The sequence below is a fragment of the Saccopteryx leptura genome, chromosome 6 (genome assembly GCF_036850995.1).
Source record: "Saccopteryx leptura isolate mSacLep1 chromosome 6, mSacLep1_pri_phased_curated, whole genome shotgun sequence".
In the NCBI taxonomy this organism is placed as follows: Eukaryota; Metazoa; Chordata; class Mammalia; order Chiroptera; family Emballonuridae; genus Saccopteryx; species Saccopteryx leptura.
Genome location: NC_089508.1, coordinates 194449240 through 194466532, shown reverse-complemented (window position 1 = coordinate 194466532; position 17293 = coordinate 194449240). Strand labels below are relative to the sequence as shown.

At 56.0% G+C, this 17293-nt stretch overlaps 1 protein-coding gene and 1 non-coding gene across 3 annotated transcripts in view; one reads left to right on the top strand and one right to left on the bottom strand.

Moving 5' to 3' along the window:
* The window catches only part of GNA12 (G protein subunit alpha 12), an 84926-nt gene that overhangs the window by 13605 nt on the left and 54028 nt on the right, over window positions 1–17293 (bottom strand). The window lies entirely within an intron of this gene.
* On the top strand, window positions 12984–13059 carry TRNAT-GGU (transfer RNA threonine (anticodon GGU)). The gene has a single exon. It is a non-coding gene; the product is annotated as a tRNA-Thr (tRNA).

Here is a 17293-nt window from a genome sequence, read left to right as displayed (position 1 = left end):
ATTAACAGCCTCCGGACCCTCCCCCTCCCCCCCCCCCAGCGTGGGAGGAGCCCCTGGCCAAGAGGGACAGGCCCATCTACCAGGGGAGCCCTTCAGAGGAGGTGTGCCCTGCCGGTCTGGAAGAAGGCGGAGCCGGCTGTGAGAGGAGGGGCCGAGGGCAGCTCCTGGGGGCTGGGAGGGGCCGAGGGCAGCTCCTGGGGGCTGGGAGGGGTCCCCGGCCGACAATGGTCAGTCAGTCCGTCAATCAAGCAAAGGAGATCTCAAACAACTGCAAGTAGATCCTACCAGGGACGGGTGAGCTGGCAAAGGAGCCCGTGCCCTGGCCTCAGCCTGGAGACCCGGGAGAGCGGGAGAGAGCCGTGGGCACCCAGACGCTGAGCAGGACATCAGATCGGTGTGGGGGTGTGACCTGTGACACTGGGATTGTTTGTTCCCAGCAGTAGAACTCAGACGTTTCTTAAGGCAAAATCCCACAAACCATTAAACTGCAGCTTCCCTCGGGTGTCCTCAGCTCCGACGGGGCCGTGCGCTCAGCGGGCACTGACGCATTGTTCAAAGCTGACCTGAATGCCAGCCCCAGTCGGGATTTCCTCCGGGAACTCGGTGCTGCCCAGGGCCTACCGAGAAAGCCCCCCAGGTCAGAAGGGCAGTAATAAGGCACGACTCCCCCCTCCCCCACAGTCATAGCTGCATGACGACCGTGGAGGGGAAGCACTGGGACCGGAAGGCCTCTTGCCCGGGCGTTCATCACCTCGCTCAGGACAGCAGGACGGGCCCGCAGCTGGTCGTCTCAGCTCTGAAGGGAAAGCCCGGGCATTTTCACTCACTTATTCAAATAAAGCAAACCTCTGCCGCGAGCCACATGGGGCTCTGTGGCCCCTGGAGCGTGGCTCTCCCACAAGATCCCACGTGCGGGCGCTACCTCGATAAGGAATGTACCTACCTGTATAGTTTCAGTTTAAACAATTTGTGGGATTCAAATAATTTAACAACTGGTACTTTGCTCTAATGATTGTTTGAAGTATAAAAAAAAAAAGATATACTGAAAAGTAGTTTATTATTTCATGCACTTAATACTTAAATAATAAAAATAAAAGAGGTAAACAAACTATACGTTATAAGAGTTTTAAAACATTAATGAAAAAATATTAAATACATGACAAAAAACAATAAAACTGTTATTTAAGATTAAAAAAAATTGGCTCTCAAAGGAAATTTCAATCATTGTACTGTTGATATTTGGCTCTGTTGACTAATGAGTTTGCTGACCACTGTCCCAAAGGATCACGAGTCACCATAGTGGACATGAAAACGGGGGAAATTAGGAAACACAAGAACGCGCACACATGTAGACATCAGGGACGGCATTGTCTAGGGTCCTGTGGCCCCTGGGGCCCTGAGCACACACCCTGAGGGGATGCGTGAGGAAGGCACCCGCGGTCTCGGCGCTGCGAAGAACCTCTGCCCGAGGACTCCAGCGGCATCCTTGCCGCAGCGGGCACCGCGCAGCCGCACGCGCACTGAGCGGATGGACACAGGGCCGCGCGCTCAGCGGATGGACACAGGGCCGCGCTGTCAGACCACAGCACACCGAGGGTGGGGCCAGGCTGAACACGAGGAACCAGCGCCGCGCCCCAAAGGTGACACGCTGGGTGAGCTCTGCACACCCCTGCGATCACGCGGAGTCTCTGCGTGCCCCGTGTCAGCCCCGTCAGCCCTCCCACGGACACGAGGGCAGGAGCACTGTGCTCCCACTTTACAGAGGGTGACACGGCTCCTCAGTGCTGTGTCGGCACCACAGGTGGGCAGAACACAAACGGAAGGGAACCATGCGCCCAGGTCAGCCTGGGGGGCGGCGGAGTCTGGACAGCCAGCCAGGGGACGCACAGGGCCCGTCGGCGACGCCCATGGTCCTCACGCAGGGTAGGTGTGGCCATCTCTGGCTCTGTAGCCTACACCGCACAGGTTTTCCACGGGCCGTAAGAAATATTTCTACAGTTTAGTTTTGAAATAGAGCCAGAGTGAGGAAGAAGCCCAGTGAGGGGCGCCACCTGACAACCCTGGGGCCGGTCCCTCCGGTTGGGTACTTTTTCAGGAAAGTGTGCAGCTCTCACGAGAGAGCATCTTCCCGCCACTCTGCTCAGAGCCCCACGACTGGGGGCCCCTGGCTCTCTCCCACCCCTCCTGCCACCCAGCTGCTGGGCTGGAGGCTTCTTCACGTGACCCTGGACACGTGACAACGACACAAGGACTCGGTCTTCACCGTGTTCCACAAGCAGAACACAGTGGTCCTTGCTGGCGGAGGGGCCAAGGTCGGGAGGAAAGGCCTGAGACAGGGGTGGGGGGGGCTGAGGACAGGCGTGCGCAGGTCCGTGGGCTTCCTGACAGCGGGTGTGTGTATGTGTGTGTGGGGTCTCTGTCTTTTTCTCTGTTGGTGCCTTGGGAACAACTAGAAACAAGGAGAGATGACTAAACAGTGAATTGTGAATTATCCAGGGTTTCTCTCACTTTTATCCAAAACTTTCAGGCTGACTTCTGTCTAAGTAGGGCTGCCCTCTGTGGGTCCACATTGTAGTTATTCCATTTTGTACACATCCCGTGTCAACCCACACGGTGACAGGCCGCCAGGGACAGGCCACGTCAGCGCCCAGAGCATGCTCCTCAGCGAACACTGAGCGAACCCGGTCAGCCCCACGGCCCTCCCCAGACACAATGGGCAGCATCGAGCCAAGAGAGCCCATCACCCGAGTCCACACCGGCCTTCCTCACTCCGGGCAGTTTGTTCTTTATTCCCAAGACACATCTGTGACACAATGGCCAGACCCGAGGACGCTGCGTCACAGCCTGTGAGAGTCCATCCAAGCACACACCCCACAAGGACCGGCAGAACAATCTTTTAAAACCTGTCACTGTCCCTTTAAGACTTCCCAACCCCCAGCCTCCAAACCCATGGTCACTTCCTTGTGCAGGCAGCTTATCCGGAGCTAAGTTTAGCTGCACCATTCCTGACCCTCCCTCCAGGGACGTCCCCAAGCCTTGGCTGGTGGGGCCTTCCCCAACAGACCACCAGGCTCTTGCTTGCAGGGACCCCATGACCGAGGGCTGTCAACCCCCCAAGGGGGCAGGAGGCCCGCCTGACGACCGTTTCTTTCTGGGGGGTGCACTCCTCTGATGGAAGCCTTCCCCACTCCAGCTCCTCTCCCGTTTCCCGTCCTGACGAGGCTGCCCGGTCAACCGCACAGTCCGTGACTCATTTTGGGACAGCTTGTTATTTTGGACCCAAAACAATAAGGTTTAAACGGAGTCACAAACACAGCGCGGACCTCACAAAACCCAACCACCCCATTTCCTCCAGCACCTGGACCTCAACCGTGAGAACCCTTTCTGAGCTGTACTGACCGAGGTTCAGGGGCAGCGCTAGCCCAGTTCGGCGGGCTCCCTGGGGACAGCCCGCTGCCCACGCCCCATCTCCCTGGGCTCAGAGCCGCGCTCAGGCTGGGGGGGGGGGCCGCCCCCCTGCCCACAGGGTCTGAGGAGGGCTGCAGTGAGGACGGACCCCACAGAAGGACAGGGAGCGTCTCCCCCTCACGCAGGGAGGGGCCGGCAGAGCGCCCTGCAGCCACTGGGCCGCGGCCAGCTGTCTCTGTTCAGTGTCCAAGGACAAGAACGATCCCCACTTCACATGCTGAGCTCCCCACCCTGCACGCAAACAGAATTTCACTGGATTTGCAATTTGGCAACTCCTGGGCCTTCCTTCACGGCCGTGAACGTGCTGAAAGCCCCTCTCCTGAACAGTCCCCAGGGCGGCTACCGGACACAGGACGGCCAGCCCACTGTCAGGAAGCGCGGACAGCTTGCTGAGAGCTCTGCCTCATCCTTCTGGGAGGCCATCCGGCTCCGCAGATGCCACTTAACATGCAGCTCTGTCACTGCTGCTGCCCAGCAGGGGGCCCCCGCTAGGCCTGACCCGCACTCAGACTAACTCAGAGCATCACACACGTCCATAACCCCGGCTCCGTCCCCCTCTCACAAGTGCAGCCTCCACCTCTGGCCGCCCGCGGAACACTGACCGCAGCGTGGACACCTGTGCCCTCCTGATGTGCCGAAGGCGCTGCTTCACAATGCCAGCCAGCTCTGGCTCCGAGGCCAGGGAGCCGGACACGGTGCGCGTCCGGCAGTGAGGAGGGCCTTGCACAGGGTCAGCCGACGAACACACAGCCGGGCCCTGGTCTCTGCCAGGTCAGGAGCGGCCGTGTGGCCCAGCACAGAGCCCTCAGGCGGCCTGGGGTGGGGGAGTGCCCATGCCAGCTTCTCGGGGACGGTGAGCCCTGCCACTGTGTCACACACTTGACAAATATCATCACATTTACTCCAAACACAGTGCATGACTGTTTTCCTCGCCGAAAAAGCCAGAGCTTAGAAGTGAACCTGCCCGAGGTCAGAAAACCTGCTCGACTCCAAAGGCCGCGCTCTCACCCGCTCACCCCGTGGGCACAGCTGAGTCACCAGTGGAACCGGTCACCGAAGACCACACATGAGAAGTCAGAACGAGGACAGTAATCCATCCTGACGTGGCCTGGCAGCCAGAGAGGAGACACCCAGGGGCGGGCAGAGCTCCGAAGCCAACCGCTGCCCCTGGCTGGTGGAGGAGAGCCAGGGAGGAGGGTCGGGGTGCTCCCTGGGTGCCCGCCCAGCCGGTGCTCCCCCACCTTGATGAACAAGGGGGACCGAGAGGGCTCAGGGCCGCCTCCCCGTGCCGGGGTCTGAGTCACCGCGGCGGCTCTCCAAAGCAAGAAGCGGGCAGCGCTGCCCGTGGAACCGTGGGAGCTGCGGCCAGCCGGAGGGAGGGAGACGGGGGGCCGGGGCAGCAGTGCCCAGCACTGCTCATAAAGGGCCCTTGTGCTCTCGGCCCAGCGCTCAGGGCTCCAGCGCCCGGGCCACAGCCCGCTGACTCAGCACTGCCCTCCACAAACACTCTGACAGTGTCCCCGCGGGGGAGGGGACCGCAGGTGGCCTCAGGAGACCCCTCCTCTCCTTCCATCATCGCTTCTGAAATGTCCTGCCGACTGACCGGGAGTTAGTGAGGTGGGGGTTGGGGGGGTACGTGCAGAGGAGACACCCGCCACCAGGGACATTCGCAGGGACACGTGCATCACCGAGACACGAAGGAGCGGAGGGAGAAGGGGGTGGGGCTGCCCGACGCGGCTCAGACACGGGCTCTGAGCGCACGCGCGCCTGGCTGGTCGGCTTCACCTGGCGGACAAAACCCAAGTCCTGGGAGGGGAGGCCATGGGGTTTCTTCTTTCAGCCTCGCCAGCTGTCTGAGTCAAAGCGTCACCCCCAGAGAACCCCCCCACGCCCCGGCCCGACCCTGTCCTGTCCTGTCCTGTCGGGCGGGCTGGCAGGAGGAGGCTCCCGCGGGCTGACCTGTTTCTCAGCTCCGAAAGGCCCTGTGATCTAATGCTAGCTCAGAACAGAGAGTGACTCCAAGCTCTCCTACCCGGAGGGAGCAGCCATGGGGACATTCCCAGTTCCCAAGAGAAGCATCACAGAGAAGGTTCTGGAAGCGGGCACCCGCTGCTGCTGCCCGGGGTTGTTGCACTTAGTACTGAATTGTGCCCCAAATTCGGCCCTTTCAGGAACTGCCTGCTCTTCCTTCACCTGAACAGATCGTCCTGGTTTACCTCTGCCTTAAAAGAAAAAAAAAAAGGCCCTGGCCGGTTGGCTCAGTGGTAGAGCGTTGGCCTGGCGTGCAGAAGTCCCGGGTTCGATTCCCGGCCAGGGCAGACAGGAGAAGCGCCCATCTGCTTCTCCACGCCCCCCCCCCCCTTCCTCTCTGTCTCTCTCTTCCCCTCCCGCAGCCAAGGCTCCATTGGAGCAGAGATGGCCCAGGCGCTGGGGATGGCTCCATGGCCTCTGCCTCAGGCGCTAGAGTGGCTCTGGTCGCAGCAGAGCGACGCCCCGGAGGGGCAGAGCATCGCCCCCTGTTGGGCAGAGCTTCGCCCCCTGGTGGGCGTGCCGGGTGGATCCCGGTCGAGTGCATGCGGGAGTCTATCTGGCTGCCTCCCCGTTTCCAGCTTCAGAAAAATACAAAAAAAAAAAAAAAAGGCCCTCACACAACGAAGCAGGCTGAGCAGACGCTCTCGGTGGAGAGCCTTTAAGAGTAGTGCACGGCTCAAGGCAGGAGGTTAGTCTGGGGAAAGGACTTCTGTGAAACAGACTTGCTAAGAAACATGGCGATGAAACTCGGTCAGTGACCGAGATCCCCGGGGCACCCCGTCTGTTCCCTCTGCAGCCACGCAGAGGACGGGCAGTCAATGGCCCATCAGCGTTCTTCCTTCAAGAACTGGCGCTGGCCAGAGAGGGAGCTCAGAACTTGGACCCTGTGCGCCAAGCGCCACCTACGGAGATGCTGCTGGTGGAGCGCCCACAACTGCATCAAACCCCCATTCAGGCTGCTTTTGGGGTGCCTCCTTCGAACAACATAGGGGTTTGTCCGGGAGCAAAGCCAAAGGCCAGGTCAGCCACCCACAGCCAGGGGCAGCGGGAGCCTCCCGGACAAAGGGGACATTTGAAAGGTGTCAATAAATGGCTTCTCAAAGCAAGATGTTTTCCACCTTCCCCAACGGAGAATTTTGCTTGCGATTTCCAAAGATCTGTTTTGAGCTCAGCAAAGAAAAGAGTGAACTGTATGTAGGGTTATTTCACAAGATCGTACTCCTTAGAGCTCAGGGAAGACAATATTCTATCACATTCTGCACTAAAATGAGGAGATGGAACTTCTTTTTTAAAAGAGAACATTTATTGAGAAGCTTAGATTTACTTTAAAAAAAAATGCTCTCAAACCAAAAAAGCAGTTGCTTGGTGCCTGTCCTGAGCTGGGCTGAGGAGCAGCAATGGGAAAGAGGGAAGGAGGGAAGGAGGGAGGGAGGGAGCAAGGGAAGGAGGGAAGAAGAGAAGGAGGGAGGGAGAGAGGGAGGAAGGAAGGAGGGAGGGATGGAGAGAGGGAAGGAGGGAGTGAGGGTGGGAAGGAGAAAGGGAGGGAGGAAAGGAGGGAGCAAGGGAAGGAGGGAAGAAGAGAAGGAGGGAGGGAGAGAGGGAGGGAGGGAGGGAGGGGGCAGCGAGCCCCGGGGAAGCCTGCCTTCCGGGGGCTCCAGAGTGGGCCTGGGAGGACAGCTCACTCCTCCCTCTCACTAACACCATCATCCAACTCAATGTCGGAAGAGACCCGGCTCCTGTGTGATGTCGGGTAGGAAAGAAGGGGATAAATAAAACACTGCTGATGGTAAGAAGCACCCCAAAAGGGTAAAGCTTGAGTTCTCTTGGAAGAGCCATTCACATGGTGATATTTCCTTTGAAAAAGCGGCACAAACGTGATCAGAGCAGCGTCATCTCAGTGGTCCAAACGTCCACCACACCACGGGCGAGGAGATCAGAACACGCAGATCCTCCACACGATGGAACCAGCGTCCAGGGATGGAAGTGACCGGGAAGTCAGCGAACCCAGACACGCAGGGCTCGGTGGGAAATGCCCAGACGCCCCGAGGGATGGCGGGCGACTGCGTGAGGATTGCCGCCCTGGGCCCCGGGACCTGACGGGGATGACGACGGAAATGCTCCCAACGGGTTGATGGGGGGATGGGGGGAATGCACAACCTGGTCAGTTTACCGAAGTTGCTGAACTGCACACGTTTAAAAAGCTGCAGGAAAAGAACCGTTTCCATGAAACCAAGTGACTTATGCAAGAACGCCCCGGTTTGCCCGCAGCAGGGGTCAGCCCTGTGTCTCCCCGGTAGCTCCGCCTCCCCGGTAGCTCCGCCTCCCCGGTAGCTCCGCCTCCCCGGTAGCTCCGCCTCCCCGGTAGCTCCGCCTCCCCGGTAGCTCCGCCTGGTGCAGGTTTAAGACTGCTTCGCGGGCTCAGAATTTTCAGGGCAGGTAAAGCCCTGACTGTAAAGTCTGGGGCTTTTTCGTCTTTATTAAAACCGCGGTTATTTAACCAAACAGCAGCTGGAAGCAAAACAGTCCCCAAATGTCGATGAGAAGGAACCCAAGTGATAATCCCTAAAGGGGGCGCTCTCGCCGTAGCGGGCGGGGCCGGGCTCCGCGCACCTGGAGAGTCTGCACCTGACCTTTGCCCTGTGCTGAGATGACAAAGGCAAAAGCAGATTTTTAGCTCAGTATACTTCTAGTCCGGGGACAGCGTGTCCTCTGACACCGCATCCTGGAAGGGTGGTCCCAGTGGGAGCAAATGACACCTCCCCCGGACAGCCAGCACTGCCACGGCGGTGCCCCTTAGCTATGTTTTACCCATTTCTGTCATGTTTCTTTACTGTCAAAATCCTTTTTCACAGAAGACTAAAAGCCTGCCCTCGTTTAAAAATTAGGAGGAAACCTCCCCCCCAAAAAACTTTACAATGTGCCCTTATGTAAAAAAAAATGGGGAAAATCATTATCCTTACAACTTATTAAAACATGTTGGCACCTGATGGAAAATAGATGAGGATGTCTGTCTCACAACTTTTCTGAAGTTGAAAAGATTTCCAAACAAAAAATTAAAATAGCGATTGGAAACACTGTGCTGTGGACACGCGTCCACTGCTATCTGACTGAGGCCAGTGGTTAGCAGTCTGTCACAAAGCCCGCCAATCAAATGCCCACTCAGACTGTTCCAGGAGTCTCTCCGGGAGGCAACACCCAGCTCCTTCTTTTTAGGACCGTGGTAAAAACACATTACATAAAATGTACCATCTTAATCATCTTTAAGCGTACGGTTTAGCAGTGTTAAGTAGCAGGCTTGCGCCTCCAAAACACATTTCTAGAATTTTTCCGTCTTGAAAACCTGACACCCTGTATCTATTATACACGACAGGTCCCCATTCCTCTCCCGGGAGCCTGACACCACTGCTGTCCTTTCTGCCTGTCCTGCCTCACGGGAGTGCATCCCGGGGACTTCCCTGCGGGTCTTCCAGGCTCCTCTGTGCTGTATGTAGCAGGTGCCCGCCTCCTTCCTCCTGAAGCTGAACCCTGTCCCAGCGTGTGGATGGACCACACTGTGCCCGCCCACTCTTCCGTCGATGGACGCCTGGGTTGCTTCCACCTCGTGGCTATTGTAAACAGCGCTGCTGTGGATGTGGGTGTGGAAATCTCTCTCTAAGACCTTGTTTTCCATTCTTTTGTGGATGTGTGCCCAAGTGGACTTGCTGGATCCTGTGGGGATTCTAGTGTTAATTTTGGGGGAACCTCACTACTTTTTTTCCACAGCAGTTGCACCATTTTATAATCCTACCAGCAGCACAAAAGGGTTCCAACTGCTTCTCATTCTCACCAACACTTGTTCTGTGTTTTTTTTTAACAGTAGCCATCCTATTGGGTGTGAGTTAGTATCTTGTTTTCATTTATGTTTCTCTGATGATTACTGATGATGAGCTTCTTTTCATATATTGCTGACCATTTTTATTTATATATTGTCTTTGGAGAAATGTCTATTCACATCCTTTGTCCATTTTTTTAATAAGGTGATTTTTGTTGTTATTGAGCTGTAGGAATTTTTAAGGACTATATTTGTCTTTTTTTTTTTTGACAGAGACAGAAAGAGGGACAGAGAGGGACAGAGAGACAGGAAGGGAGAGAGATGAGAAGCATCAATTCTTCACATTGTGGCACCTTAGTTGTTCATTGACTGCTTTCCTCATGTGCCTTGAGCGGGGGCTACAGCAGACCGAGTAATCCCTTGCTCCAGCCAGTGACCTTGTTAGTGTGTAAAAATGCAACTGAGTTTTGCTTGTTGACTTTGTATCCTGCTACTTTGCTGAACTCAATAATTAACACTAACAGGATTCTGTAGACTCTTTAGGGTGAACAGAGATAATTTTACAGATTCTTTTTCAATCTGGACGTCTTGTTTATTTTTGCTGAATTGCTCTGGCTAGAACTTCTCATGCCTGTGTGGGACAGACTGGAGAAAAGGGGCAGGCTTGTCTTGATCCTGATCTCTGGGGGGAGTTCCCAGTCTTTTACCATTTACTGTTACTACGTAGAGGTAGTTCCCTTTTATTCACTGGTTTGTTGACTGTTTTTATCATGAAAGGTGTTAAACTTTGTCAAATGCTTTTTTTGCATTTGAGATGATCATGTGTTTTGGGTTTTTTGGTCCTTTTTATGATATGTATACTACATAGATCGATTTTCATATGTCAAACCATAACCTGCATTTGATCATGGCATATAATCCCTGAAACATGCTGCTGAATTTGGTTTGCTAGTATTTCATTGAGAATGTTTTTTTTTTCTTTCTTTTTTTTGTGGCAGAGACAGAGAGAGGGACAGATAAGGACAGACAGACAAGGAAGGAGAGAGATGAGAAACATCAATTCTTCGTTGCGGCTACTTAGTTGTTCATTGATTGATTTCTCATATGTGCATTGACCGTGGGCCTTCAGCAGACCGAGTGACCCCGTGCTCGAGCCAGTGACCTTGGGTCCAAGCTGGTGAGCTTTGCTCAAACCAGATGAGCCTGCACTCAAGCTGGCGACCTCGGGGTCTCAAACCTGGGTCCTCTGCATCCCAGTCCGATGCTCTATCCACTGCGCCACCGCCCGGTCAGGCTTGTTGAGAATGTTTACATTATTGTTTATAAGGGTTATTAGTCTGTAGTTTCCTTTTCCTACATGGTCTTTGTCTGGCTTTGGTGTCAGGGTAGTACTGGCCTCACAGAATAAGTTGGAAAGTGTTCCCGCCTCAATTTTTTGGAAAAGTTTGAGAAGGGTTGCTTTTGCTGTAGGTTCCTTTTTAAATGTTTGGGAGATTTTTGATTACTGATAACTATCCTTACTAGTGAGAGGTCTTTTCAAATTTTCTCTTTGTACATGATTTAGTAGGTTTTGTGTTTTTAGGAATTTGCGCCATTTCATCTAGGGGGCTTCATTTGCTTACGTACAGCTGTTCACAGCACTCTCTTCAAACCCTTTTTATTTCTGTAGAAGTGGTCGTAACATCCCCACTTTCATTTCTGACCTTAGGAACTTGAGTCTTCTCTCTTTCTGTCTTAGTTCACCCTGCTAAAGGTTTGTCAATTCTGTCGATCTTTTCAAAGAACCAGAATTTGGTTTAATTTATTTTCTGGACTGTTTTTCTATTCCCTAGCTCCTTCATCTCAGCTCTTTATTTCCCCCTTCTGCTTGGTGAGTTTAGTTTGTTCTTTTTCCAGTTACTTGAGTTGTGAAGTTAGGCTGCTGATTTGAGATGCTCCCTGTCTTTAACCCAGGGGTCGGGAAACTTTTTGGCTGAGAGAGCCATGAACGCCACATATTTTAAAATGTAATTCCGTGAGAGCCATACAATGACCCGTGTACGGTACGCATTATCCAATAAAAATATGGTGTTGTCCCGGAGGACAGCCGTGATTGGCTCCAGCCACCCGCAACCATGAACAGGAGTGGTAGGAAATGAATGGATTGTAATACATGAGAATGTTTTATATATATATATATATATATATATATATATATATTTATAGAGACAGAGAGAGAGTCAGAGTGAGGGATAGACAGGGACAGACAGACAGGAACGGAGAAATGAGAAGCATCAATCAGTTTTTTGTTGCATATTGCGACATCTTAGTTGTTCATTGATTGCTTTCTCATATGTGCCTTGACCACGGGCCTTCAGCAGACCGAGTAACCCCTCGCTTGAGCCAGAGACCTCGGGTCCAAGCCCGTGAGCTTTTTTTTGCTCAAACCAGATGAGCCTGTGCTCAAGCTGGCGACCTCAGGGTCTCGAACCTGGGTCCTCAGCATCCCAGTTCGACGCTCTATCCACTGCGCCACCGCCTGGTCAGGCTGTTTTATATATTGTTAACGTTACTATTTTTTTTGTTGTTGTATTTTTCTGAAGCTGGAAACTGGGAGAGACAGTCAGACAGACTCCCGCATGTGCCTGACCGGGATCTACCCAGCACGCCCACCAGGGGGCGATGCTCTGCCCATCTGGGGCATCGCTCTGCCGCAATCAGAGCCATTCTAGCGCCTGGGGCATAGGCCAAGGAGCCATCCCCAGCGCCCAGGCCATCTTTGCTCCAATGGAGCCTCGGCTGCGGGAGGGGAAGAGAGAGACAGAGAGGAAGGAGAGGGGGAGGAGTGGAGAAGCAGATGGGCGCTTCTCCTGTGTGCCCTGGCCGGGAATCGAACCTGGGTCTTCTGCACGCCAGGCTGACGCTCTACCACTGAGCCAACTGGCCAGGGCCACTATTTTTTTTTTATTAAAGATTTGTCTGCGAGCCAGATGCAGCCATCAAAAGAGCCACATCTGGCTCGCGAGCCATAGGTCCCGGACCCCTGCTTTAACGTGAGCGCTTACAGGCACGGATCCCCCCCCCTTCAACGCCACGCCCACCGTGGCCCCTGCGTCTGGTGAGCTGTGTTTTCCATTCAGTCCTGAGCATTTTCTAATTTCCCTTGTGAGTTCTCCTCGGACCCACTGGTTGTTGAAGAGTGTGTTGTTTAATTTCCACGAACTTGTGAAAATTTAACTTCTGTTACTGATTTATCATTTCATCATGTTGTGGAGAAGATACTTCGTATCACCTCCATCTTTTACAATCTCCTGAGACTTCCTCTGGGCCTCCCCCGCGGTCGGTCCTGGGAAGAGTCCCACGAGCACTCGGGCGGAGCGGACCCTGGGCGGCTGCGGCTCCGTCACGCCTGTCAGACCTACTTCCTGCGCTGTGTCAGGTCCTCGCTCCCCTGGGTCTCCTGTCCGGTTCTCCCGCCCACTGCTGAGCGTGGGGTACGGAAGTTTCCAGGCACCGTCGCAGAACTGTTTCTCATTTCTCCCTCTGCTCTCTCAGCTCACGCCTCTTATATTTTGATTGTCAATAGGGGCATCAATGTTAATAACCATAGCTTCTTGTTGCAATAAACCTTTCATTACTATGTCACGTCTTTCTTTGTTTCTTGTAGCTGGTTTTGATTTAAAGTTGACTTTGGGCCTTGGCCGGTTGGCTCAGTGGTAGAGCGTCGGCCTGGTGTGCGGAAGTCCCGGGTTCGATTCCCGGCCAGGGCACACAGGAGAAGCGCCCATCTGCTTCTCCACCCCTCCCCCTCTCCTTCTTCTCTGTCTCTCTCTTCCCCTCCCGCAGCCGAGGCTCCATTGGAGCAAAGATGGCCCGGGCGCTGGGGATGGCTCCTTGGCCTCTGCCTCAGGTGCTAGAGTGGCTCTGGTCGCGACAGAGCTACGCCCCTTGGTGGGCGTGCCGGGTGGATCCCGGTTGGGCGCATGCGGGAGTCCGTCTGACTGTCTCTCCCTGTTTCCAGCTTCAGAAAAAAAAAAAAAGTTGACTTTGATATTAGTGCAGCCGACCCTCCCCTCCCCTCCCCTCCCTTCCCCTCCCCTCTTCTGGTTCCTATTTCCGAGGATTAGCTTTTCCCACCCTTTCTCTTTCAATCTGTTTACGTCTCTGGGTTTCAAGTGAGTCTCCTGTAGACAGGGCATAACGGGACCACGTGTCTTGGTCCACTGTGCCGATCTCTTTTTTTTTTTATACACAAAGGGAAATGAAAAAGAAGTTTAAACATTTGACCAGAGCAAACCAACTAAGCCCACACAACACAAAAAAGACAGTAAGGCAGGACAGGAGGGATAAAAAAGCAACAAGGTGTCCTTTCAGACTTAACAATTCATCTGTCCTTTTACCAAATCATTCTCTAATATGAATAAAAACCAAACTGTAAGAATAAAAACATGTCTAAAGCTCTTACTTCCTTTTTTAAAAAAAAAAAAAAAAAAAAATGTTGTACATATTTAGGAAACTCCACGTGCACTGTTTGGGTCTTGGTTCATGATTCACGCAGAGTGGCCGGCGCAGTAAGCAAGCACTCAGTGTTTGGGAGTCACTGTTGCTACTATTCTCAGGAGTATTCTGAACGCAGCATGAATTGTCTAATCTGGCTTACTGACATCCCCTTCCGGTTCGGTGGTAAAACACCTACATCATTTGGACTTCTATGTTACGAGTTCCTGCTACTCTATTATGAATCACTAACATTTTAGAATTAAAGTGACTGAATATATAATGTACAGATTTTAAAAAAATTAGTAGGGAGAGGGCGCACTGGAGAAATAAGCTGCCTCCCCCTCCCCCCTTACCTGTTTCTCCTCTCGACAGGTAACCCCTGTATCTAGTTTCTCGGGTGCTAAGGTTTTCTGTTAAAAGGCTTGATCGAGTTACCCCTCTCCAGGAGCTAATACACTGCCTTTTTTTTTTTTTTTTTAATTTTAAAACATTGTTTTGGGTCAAGATCTCACCATGTAAGTCAACTGGAATGAGACCCTGGTCTTGAGAGACTAGGCTCCCACAGGAAGTTATGTAGGATAAAGGGCGGCTAAGGGCTAATGGAGCGGAGGACAACGCCCACACAGCCTCCGGTCCCAGCCTGTGGTCAGCAGAGCCCAGAGCCTCAGAGCCGAGCTGCCCATTGGGTCCCGGCCTGCGGTCAGCAGAGCCCAGGGGCTCAGAGCCGAGCCGCCCACTGGGTCCCGGCCTGCGGTCAGCAGAGCCCAGAGCCTCAGAGCCGAGCCGCCCATTGGGTCCCGGCCTGCGGTCAGCAGAGCCCAGAGCCTCAGAGCCGAGCCGCCCACTGGGTCCCGGCCTGCGGTCAGCAGAGCCCAGAGCCTCAGAGCCGAGCCGCCCATTGGGTCCCGGCCCATGGTCAGCAGAGCCCAGGGGCTCAGAGCCGAGCTGCCCATTGGGTCCCGGCCCATGGTCAGCAGAGCCCAGGGCCTCAGAGCCGAGCCGCCCATTGGGTCCCGGCCTGCGGTCAGCAGAGCCCAGGGCCTCAGAGCCGAGCCGCCCATTGGGTCCCGGCCCATGGTCAGCAGAGCCCAGGGCCCCGGAGCCGAGCCGCCCATTGGGTCCCGGCCCATGGTCAGCAGAGCCCAGAGCCTCAGAGCCGAGCCGCCCACTGGGTCCCGGCCCGTGGTCAGCAGAGCCCAGAGCCTCAGAGCCGAGCCGCCCACTGGGTCCCGGCCTGCGGTCAGCAGAGCCCTGGGCCCTGGAGCCGAGCCGCCCACTGGGTCCCGGCCTGCGGTCAGCAGAGCCCAGAGCCTCAGAGCCGAGCCGCCCATTGGGTCCCGGCCCATGGTCAGCAGAGCCCAGGGGCTCAGAGCCGAGCTGCCCATTGGGTCCCGGCCTGCGGTCAGCAGAGCCCTGGGCCCTGGAGCCGAGCCGCCCACTGGGTCCCGGCCTGCGGTCAGCAGAGCCCAGAGCCTCAGAGCCGAGCCGCCCACTGGGTCCCGGCCCATGGTCAGCAGAGCCCAGAGCCTCAGAGCCGAGCCGCCCACTGGGTCCCGGCCCATGGTCAGCAGAGCCCTGGGCCCTGGAGCCGAGCCACCCACTGGGTCCCGGCCTGCGGTCAGCAGAGCCCTGGGCCCTGGAGCCGAGCCGCCCACTGGGTCCCGGCCTGCGGTCAGCAGAGCCCTGGGCCCTGGAGCCGAGCCGCCCACTGGGTCCCGGCCTGCGGTCAGCAGAGCCCAGAGCCTCAGAGCCGAGCCGCCCACTGGGTCCCGGCCCATGGTCAGCAGAGCCCAGAGCCTCAGAGCCGAGCCGCCCACTGGGTCCCGGCCCGTGGTCAGCAGAGCCCAGAGCCTCAGAGCCGAGCCGCCCACTGGGTCCCGGCCTGCGGTCAGCAGAGCCCTGGGCCCTGGAGCCGAGCCGCCCACTGGGTCCCGGCCTGCGGTCAGCAGAGCCCAGAGCCTCAGAGCCGAGCCGCCCATTGGGTCCCGGCCCATGGTCAGCAGAGCCCAGGGGCTCAGAGCCGAGCTGCCCATTGGGTCCCGGCCTGCGGTCAGCAGAGCCCTGGGCCCTGGAGCCGAGCCGCCCACTGGGTCCCGGCCTGCGGTCAGCAGAGCCCAGAGCCTCAGAGCCGAGCCGCCCACTGGGTCCCGGCCCATGGTCAGCAGAGCCCAGAGCCTCAGAGCCGAGCCGCCCACTGGGTCCCGGCCCATGGTCAGCAGAGCCCTGGGCCCTGGAGCCGAGCCCCCCACTGGGTCCCGGCCTGCGGTCAGCAGAGCCCTGGGCCCTGGAGCCGAGCCGCCCACTGGGTCCCGGCCTGCGGTCAGCAGAGCCCTGGGCCCTGGAGCCGAGCCGCCCACTGGGTCCCGGCCCATGGTCAGCAGAGCCCAGAGCCTCAGAGCCGAGCCGCCCACTGGGTCCCGGCCTGCGGTCAGCAGAGCCCTGGGCCCTGGAGCCGAGCCGCCCACTGGGTCCCGGCCCATGGTCAGCAGAGCCCAGAGCCTCAGAGCCGAGCCGCCCACTGGGTCCCGGCCCATGGTCAGCAGAGCCCTGGGCCCTGGAGCCGAGCCGCCCACTGGGTCCCGGCCCATGGTCAGCAGAGCCCAGAGCCTCAGAGCCGAGGCGCCCACTGGGTCCCGGCCCATGGTCAGCAGAGCCCTGGGCCCTGGAGCCGAGCCACCCACTGGGTCCCGGCGGGCCTCGAGCCGAGCTGCCCAGAGCCCACGGCACTAACAGACGCAGCAGAGAAGCAGAACTGCTCCACCCGCGTCCTTCAGAAACCTCGGAAACGCCACGCCTGGCCACAGCCACGCGGCCTTTCTAAAGTGCCAGGTCGTCTTCGGAAAGGACACCGAACATTCAGTTCCACCTGTGAGCTAAGGCAGGAGGACCCTGGACTTCAAATCACGTCAGGAGTGGAAGGGACCTCAGAGGTTGGGCAAGGACTCCTGGACAGGCTGGGCATCTGAAACACCTATGCACACCCCGCACAGAGATGCCCCCCACCCCACGAGACCACTGGACCAGACGGCCGAGGGGCACAGGGCCCGGGTGGGCACTTGGAGAGGTCTGCAGAGCTAAGCGCGAGGGTGCTGGGTGCCTGGCACAGCACCACAGTCGCAAGTGTAGGAACTGGGCTTTCCCACGCTTCACTGGGACTAGTACTAGGGATGGCTCTTTTAGAGAGAGAGGAGTAACCCACGGGTGGGCAAAAGTAGGTGTGCAGTTGTGAGCACATGGAATAGAGTTTATTCTTGTATTATCATTTATTTATTATATTATTTATTTGTATTATTTATCTTATTACTATTGTGCCATGGTGACATTCTTTTGGATTAATAAAGCTATTTTAATAATCACAACCTGCATGTCTTGTGTTTGTGTGTGTGTGTGTGTGTGTGTGTGTGTGAGAGAGAGAGAGAGAGAGAGAGAGACAGAGAGAGGGACAGACAGGAAGGAAGAGAGATGAGAAGCACCAATTCTTCGTGGCAGCACCTTAGTTGTTCA